Below are 8,063 nucleotides of genomic sequence, written 5' to 3'. Positions count from 1 at the left end.
CTGGCAGCACTCCGGCGAAGCGAAACGGGGTCGATTCGAGCACGATATCGGCGTCTTTCGACGTGCTCGCCGGCGACCGTCGCACGAGTACGTCGCACGAGCGCGTCTGCCGGGGCGCCGTTTGCGAAGCCGACGCAAAAGTGGGAACCGCCGCTCGGATGATCGCCGCTTTCGGCAGAGTGAGTGTTGGCACTCCGGGGAAGCGAAACAGCGTGAATGCGCCCACGAAATCGGCGTATTTTGAAGTGCCCGCCGGCGACCGTCGCACGAGTACGGTAAACCGCGTCAGCCGGGGCGTAGTTCGGGACGCCGACGAAAAAGTGGGAAGCGCAACTCGGATCTTCGCCGTTTTTGCAGGAGTGAGTGGCGGCCCTCCTGCGAGACCAAGAAGCATCGATTCGTGCACGAATTCGGCGCCTTTCGACGTGATCGCCGGCGACCGTCGCTCGAGTAGGGCAAACCGCGTCTGCCGGGGCGGGCTTCGGGACGCCGATGCGAAAGTGGGAAACGCTGCTCGGATGTTCGCCGTTTTTGGCCGAGTGAGTGCTGGCACTCGGGCGAAGCCAAACGGGGCCGATTACGGCACGATATCGGCGTCTTTCGACGTGCCCGGCGGCGACCGTCGCACGAGTACGGTAAACCGCGTCAGCCCGGGCGGAGTTCGGGACGCCGATGCGAAAGTGGAGAACGCCGCTCGGATCTTCGCCGTTTTTGGAGGAGTGAGTGGCGGCACTCCGGAGAAGCCAAGGAGCGCCAATTAGCGCACGATATCGGCGTCTTTCGACGCGCTCGCCGGCGACCGTCGAACGAGTAGGGCAAACCGCGTCTGCCGGGGCGGGGTTTACGACGCCGACGCAAAAGTGGGAACCGCCGCTCGGATGTTGGCCGTTTTTGGCAGAGTGAGTGCTGGCACACCGGCGACGCGAAAGAGCGCGAAAGCGCCCACGAAAGTGGCGTATTTGGACGTGCTTGACGGCGACCGCTGCAGGAGTACGAAAAACCACGTCAGCCGGGGCGAGCGACCCACGGCGGTCTGGGTGCTTATCGCTGCTATTATAGGGGCACCCCGGCAGACGCAGAAAAAAAAAATTTTTTTTCGACCTTCTTTTTTGCTGGTCGAGCTCGGGTAACCCAGGTCGCAATGGGAGCCGCGCACGAAAGCGGCGTCGCGAGACGCGTTCGCGGTCGCTAGTCGCACGAGCTCGGCAACCGCGTCAGCCGGCGCGGAGTTCGGGATGCCGACGGCTAAGTGGGTACCGCTGCTCGGATGTTCGCCGTTTTTGGCCGAGTGAGTGCTGGCACTCCGGCGAAGCGAAACGGGGCCGATTCGGGCACGATATCGGCGTATTTCGACGTGCTCGCCGGCGACCGTCGCACGAGTACGGCAAAGCGCGTCTGCCGGGGCGAGGTTTGCGATGCCGACGAAAAAGTGGGAAGCGCCGCTCGGATCTTCGCCGTTTTTGCAGGAGTGAGTGGCGGCCCTCCTGCGAGACCAAGAAGCATCGACTCGCGCACGATATCGGTGTCTTTCGACGTGCCCGCCGGCCACCGCCGCACGAGTACGGCAAACCGCGTATGCCGGGGCGGGGTTGGCGACGCCGACGCAAAAGTGGGAACCGCCACTAGGATGTTCGCCGTTTTTGGCAGAGTGAGTGCTGGCACACCGGCGACGCGAAAGAGCGCGAAAGCGCCCACGAAAGTGGCGTATTTGGACGTGCTTGACGGCGACCGCTGCAGGAGTACGAAAAACCACGTCAGCCGGGGCGAGCGACCCACGGCGGTCTGGGTGCTTATCGCTGCTATTATAGGGGCACCCCGGCAGACGCAGAAAAAAAAAATTTTTTTTCGACCTTCTTTTTTGCTGGTCGAGCTCGGGTAACCCAGGTCGCAATGGGAGCCGCGCACGAAAGCGGCGTCGCGAGACGCGTTCGCGGTCGCTAGTCGCACGAGCTCGGCAACCGCGTCAGCCGGCGCGGAGTTCGGGATGCCGACGGCTAAGTGGGTACCGCTGCTCGGATGTTCGCCGTTTTTGGCCGAGTGAGTGCTGGCACTCCGGCGAAGCGAAACGGGGCCGATTCGGGCACGATATCGGCGTATTTCGACGTGCTCGCCGGCGACCGTCGCACGAGTACGGCAAAGCGCGTCTGCCGGGGCGAGGTTTGCGATGCCGACGAAAAAGTGGGAAGCGCCGCTCGGATCTTCGCCGTTTTTGCAGGAGTGAGTGGCGGCCCTCCTGCGAGACCAAGAAGCATCGACTCGCGCACGATATCGGTGTCTTTCGACGTGCCCGCCGGCCACCGCCGCACGAGTACGGCAAACCGCGTATGCCGGGGCGGGGTTGGCGACGCCGACGCAAAAGTGGGAACCGCCACTAGGATGTTCGCCGTTTTTGGCAGAGTGAGTGCTGGCACTCCGGCGAAGCGAAAGAGCGCGAATGCGCCCACGAAAGTGGCGTGTTTGGACGTGCTTGACGACGACCACCGCAGGAAAACGAAAAACCACGTCAGCCGGGGCGAGCGACCCATGGCGGTCTGGGTGCTTATCGCTGCTATTATAGGGGCACCCCGGCAGACGCAAAAAAAAAAAAAATTTTTTTTCGACATTCTTTCTTGCTCGTCGACCTCGGGTGACCCAGGTCGCAGTGGGAGCCGCGCACGAAAGCGGCGTCGCGAGACGGCTTCGCGGTCGCTAGTCGCACGAGCTCGGCAACCGCGTCTGCCGGGGCGGAGTTCGGGACGCCGACGGCTAAGTGGGAACCGCCGCTCGGATGTTCGCCGTTTGTGGCCGAGTGAGTGCTGGCACTCCGGCGAAGCCAAACGGGGCCGATTCCGGCACGATATCGGCGTCTTTCTACGTGCTCGCCGGCGACCGTCGCACGAGTACGGCAAAGTGCGTCTGCCGGGGCGGGGTTTGCGACGCGTACGCAATAGTGAGAACCGTCGCTCGGATGTTCGTCGTCTTTCGCCGAGCCAGTGCTGGCACTCCGGCGAAGCCGAACGGAGCCGATTCGGGCACGATATCGGCGTCTTTCCACGTGCTCGCCGGCGACCGTCGCACGAGTACGGTAAACCGCGTCAGCCGGGGCGGAGTTCGGGACGCCGATGCGAAAGTGGGAAGCGCCGCTCGGATCTTCGCCGTTTTTGGAGGAGTCAGTGGCGGCACTCCGGTGAAGCCAAGGTGCGCCAATTCGCGCACGATATCGGCGTCTTTCGACGTGCCCGCCGGCCACCGTCGCACGAGTACGGCAAACCTCGTCTGCCGGGGCGGGGTTTGCGACGCCGACGCAAAAGTGGGAACCGCCGCTCGGATGTTCGCCGTTTTTGGCAGAGTGAGTGCTGGCACTCCGGCGAAGCGAAAGAGCGTGAATGCGCCCACGAAAGTAGCGTATTTGGACGTGCTTGACGGCGACCGCCGCAGGAGTACGAAAAACCACGTCAGCCGGGGCGAGCGACCCACGGCGGTCTGGGTGCTTATCGCTGCTATTATAGGGGCACCCCGGCAGACGCAGAAAGAAAAAAAAAAAAAAATGGGGACATGGCGTGCGTCACCGTGCGGCTTCGCAGCGTTGCCGAAGTCGCCGAGCCCTTCGACTGAGCCGAACGGCGGACAGGGAACGTTGGTCGGCCGTTCTAACCTGTCGGTGCCACGCCGAGACGTCGTTAAGGAAAACCGCGTCGTGGGCCTCTACGACGCCGTCGAGTCGTTGTACGTTTGGTGTCCAGCGTGTCGGCGGCGAGTAGCGGACACGTCGTTCACGACTTCGGTCTTTCGCAGTCGACGCGAACTTGCGGAGAGTCGTGGTGCCTCACGTTTTCGGCAGAAACCGCGGCGGAATTTTCCCGTGCGTGCGCGCACGACCTCGGTGCTGTGCCGTCAGCGTAGTGTTGCACAAACTCGTGGCCTACCCAAGGTGCGGTACGTTTGCGGCCGTATCCTCGGTGGGAATTTCGTGAGTAGGGTCGCAAATTCTACGACCTCGGCGGGTTTGAGAGCGACGTAGACTTGTGGCACGCTCAACGTGCCACACGTTTCGGGGCACACCCGCGGTGAAATTTTCTCGAGTACGCTCGTATTAGTGCCCAAGGAGGTCTGGGTACTTATCGCTGCTATTATGTGGGGGTTCTCGTGAGCGGCGTACGCGAAAGCGACCGGGTGTCTGATATGCGGCGGGCTTCGGCCTCGTCAAGCGTGTCCTCGGGTCTGCTCCAGGGGAATCCACGGCAGTCGTCTGCAGCCTCATCCGCTTGATGCGTTAGGGGCTGGTTGTCGGACGGTGCCGTTTTACCACGATATCGAGGTGTGTTCCGTGTCGTCCTCGGGCGATTCAGATGCGAAAGCGCCGAAGACGCGGGCGTGACCCGTCGTCTGGCGGCTTTGCAGTCTCGGCTCCGTTGCTAGTTCCGGCCGGTCCACCGACAGTGCAGCGGGCTTGGGCAACCCGCACGGCGCGACCGAGTCGATGCAACGAAAAAGAGCGAGCATGAACGTGCTTCTTGCCGCACGGCTCCCACTCGTCTTTCGGGAAGGTTGTGCCGTAGCGAGCTCGAACGCCGTCATCTCGGAGTGCAAAATAAGCGTGTTGGGGCGCCTGAAGGTGGCCTCCGCCGCACACAGACTGCGTCCGGCCCGCCGAAGGCGAGGACGGACGCGCAGTCGAACGATTACCTGGTTGATCCTGCCAGTAATCATATGCTTGTCTCAAAGATTAAGCCATGCATGTCTAAGTACATGCCGAAATAAGGCGAAACCGCGAATGGCTCATTAAATCAGTTATGGTTCCTTAGATCGTTTCTTCCTACTTGGATAACTGTGGCAATTCTAGAGCTAATACATGCAGTGAGCCTGGAGCCCTTTGGGTAACGGGTGCTTTTATTAGACCAAGATCGATCGGGTTTCGGCCCGTATTGTGTGGTGACTCTGGATAACTTTGTGCTGATCGCATGGCCACGAGCCGGCGACGTTTCTTTCAAGTGTCTGCCTTATCAACTTTCGATGGTAGGTTACTTGCTTACCATGGTTGTTACGGGTAACGGAGAATCAGGGTTCGATTCCGGAGAGGGAGCCTGAGAAACGGCTACCACATCCAAGGAAGGCAGCAGGCGCGCAAATTACCCACTCCCGGCACGGGGAGGTAGTGACGAAAAATAACAATACGGGACTCTTTTGAGGCCCCGTAATTGAAATGAGTACACTCTAAATCCTTTAACGAGGATCAATTGGAGGGCAAGTCTGGTGCCAGCAGCCGCGGTAATTCCAGCTCCAATAGCGTATACTAAAGCTGCTGCGGTTAAAAAGCTCGTAGTTGGATCTCAGTTCCAGACGAGTAGTGCATCTACCCGATGCGACGGCTCGGACTGAACATCATGCCGGTTCTTTCTTGGTGCACTTCATTGTGTGCCTCGAGATGGCCGGTGCTTTTACTTTGAAAAAATTAGAGTGCTCAACGCAGGCGAGTCGCCTGAATAAACTTGCATGGAATAATAGAACAAGACCTCGTTTCTGTTCTGTTGGTTTTTGGAATACGAGGTAATGATTAAGAGGGACGGACGGGGGCATTCGTATTGCGGCGCTAGAGGTGAAATTCTTGGACCGTCGCAAGACGAACTACTGCGAAAGCATTTGCCAAGAATGTTTTCATTGATCAAGAACGAAAGTCAGAGGTTCGAAGGCGATCAGATACCGCCCTAGTTCTGACCATAAACGATGCCAACCAGCGATCCGCCTGAGTTACTCAAATGACTCGGCGGGCAGCTTCCGGGAAACCAAAGTATTTGGGTTCCGGGGGAAGTATGGTTGCAAAGCTGAAACTTAAAGGAATTGACGGAAGGGCACCACCAGGAGTGGAGCCTGCGGCTTAATTTGACTCAACACGGGAAAACTTACCCGGCCCGGACACTGGGAGGATTGACAGATTGAGAGCTCTTTCTTGATTCGGTGGATGGTGGTGCATGGCCGTTCTTAGTTGGTGGAGCGATTTGTCTGGTTAATTCCGATAACGAACGAGACTCTAGCCTATTAAATAGGTGCGGGGTTCCCAGCACCTTACAACCTTCTTAGAGGGACAAGCGGCTCCTAGCCGCACGAAACAGAGCAATAACAGGTCTGTGATGCCCTTAGATGTCCGGGGCCGCACGCGCGCTACACTGAAGGAAGCAGCGTGTCTTTATCCCTGTCTGAAAAGACTGGGTAACCCGTGGAACTTCTTTCGTGATTGGGATAGGGGCTTGCAATTGTTCCCCTTGAACGAGGAATTCCCAGTAAGCGCGAGTCATAAGCTCGCGTTGATTACGTCCCTGCCCTTTGTACACACCGCCCGTCGCTACTACCGATTGAATGATTTAGTGAGGTCTTCGGACCGATGTCCGGCGCGGCCTTTCGGTTGCGCCGGTCTGTTGGAAAGATGACCAAACTTGATCATTTAGAGGAAGTAAAAGTCGTAACAAGGTTTCCGTAGGTGAACCTGCGGAAGGATCATTAACGGATTGTGAAGGGTGAGCGCCTCAGCTGCGTCTGCGCCCGACACTTTCTGCCGCTGACCCCGTTTGGACGCGGGGTCGGCTTTTCCCCACGGGGCTGCCTGAATGTGGAGCGGCACCCCGTGACAAATTGTTGCGCCCAGCGGACGCCAACACCGCGACCTTGGACGGTCGGCCAGGTGGCGGACGCGGGTACAAACGGCGCAACGCACTCATAGGTCGGCTTTCGACCCGCCACTGCACCGTGGCTCGAAGCGCTCGAAATGCGCGACCCGACCGCTGCGGGACCGCCTAGTACTGTAAACAGGAGCGGCGGAGCGCGAACGGCGAGTCGTGGTTACGTCGGTAGAAGGCGAGGCTGCGCGTTCCCGAAACGCCAGCCGAGTGCCCTCCCGACCGTTCGAGCGTGCAAGAACGAGACCCGACAATCGCGCGGCGACTGCCAAGTACGAGAGGAACGGCACAAGCGTCGGCGGTCGGTCAAGGAACTGGCGATGTGACGGGTCCGCTGTGCACCAGTGCATACCGTCCCGCCGTCCGCGGCAAGCGCCTCCGCGTCCTCGGGTGACGGAGGCTGCCGGTCGGTTCTTGCAGGCGAGGGATCTCGCTGGCACCGGTTCGCGTTGACGCGCGGCCGGTCATGGCACGGCGATGCGACGGCCGAGGTGCGCAGTACTCGATGGAGGAACCGCACGCTCCGATGACCGTCCCGCCCTCCGCGGCGTATGCGTACCGACCGTAATGGTTGCAGCAGCGCCGGCCGGCTTTTGAATTCGCCACACGAAACACGGTGCGAGATCGCGGTTAGGGGAGCGTCGACGTTGCCAGGCGTTTTGCTTGCTGCCGAGGGAAAGGCGGCACGGCCACGTCGCGCTCGTCGCGATTAGCGGGTCTGCGCGCTTTGGGAAGGTGCCGCAACGACTTGCCGAAAGAGGAAGCACGGAAGAACGAGGGACTTGGACGTCCCGACAATTGAACGCACTTGCGGCCAGGCCCTTGCTGGCTTCGTTCTTCCGCCTCGAGTAGGCTCGTACGCGGCTCCGGCGCCGAAAGTGGTCCTTGGCACCGACTTCGGTGGACGTGGGAAGTGCCGCGCAAGTACGGCGCGCCTGGCTCCACCTGTTGGCTAAAGTAGGCAGCCGGATCGGCATTTTGGTGTGCGGTGGCAAACCGTGGATGCGAAAAAAGCTTGTGCGATTTCGTGGAACAAAAAGCGGGGGTCCCCCTTTTTATGCGGAGGAGACCGACCCGCCTGCCGTGGTGAACCGCGACGCCACGGTAAAAACGGGAGAGGCTTGTCGATGGGACCGTGCATCCCGCGCTCCACGGAGGCCGGGAGGCGGCCGCCCGAGGAAATGTGTAGCCGTCGAGGCCCGCATCTGCGTGCACTCTTATCCAAATGGGTGTACCGCAGGCATTTTCTGGTTAGGCGGGCCAATGAGAGCGAGCACACAACGATACCTACGGGTCCGGCTTGGAGAACCGGCTTCGACGCCTCCCGAGTATTTATAGAGGGGTGGACCACGAAAGCACTCGCAAGTAGCGAAAGCGAAACGCCGTCCGAAACACACCGTTTGCTCGATTTGC

At 60.2% G+C, this 8,063-nt stretch overlaps 1 non-coding gene across 1 annotated transcript; it reads left to right on the top strand.

Annotated features, from left to right (window-relative positions):
- The first annotated feature begins 4,662 nt into the window (after positions 1–4,662).
- On the top strand, positions 4,663–6,477 carry LOC142794322 (small subunit ribosomal RNA). Its single transcript, XR_012892250.1, has one exon. It is a non-coding gene; the product is annotated as a small subunit ribosomal RNA (ribosomal RNA).
- Positions 6,478–8,063: the final 1,586 nt, after the last annotated feature.

Source organism: Rhipicephalus microplus, unplaced genomic scaffold (genome assembly GCF_043290135.1).
Source record: "Rhipicephalus microplus isolate Deutch F79 unplaced genomic scaffold, USDA_Rmic scaffold_398, whole genome shotgun sequence".
NCBI classification, from domain to species: domain Eukaryota; kingdom Metazoa; phylum Arthropoda; class Arachnida; order Ixodida; family Ixodidae; genus Rhipicephalus; species Rhipicephalus microplus.
This window is presented reverse-complemented; position numbering and strand designations above follow the sequence as displayed.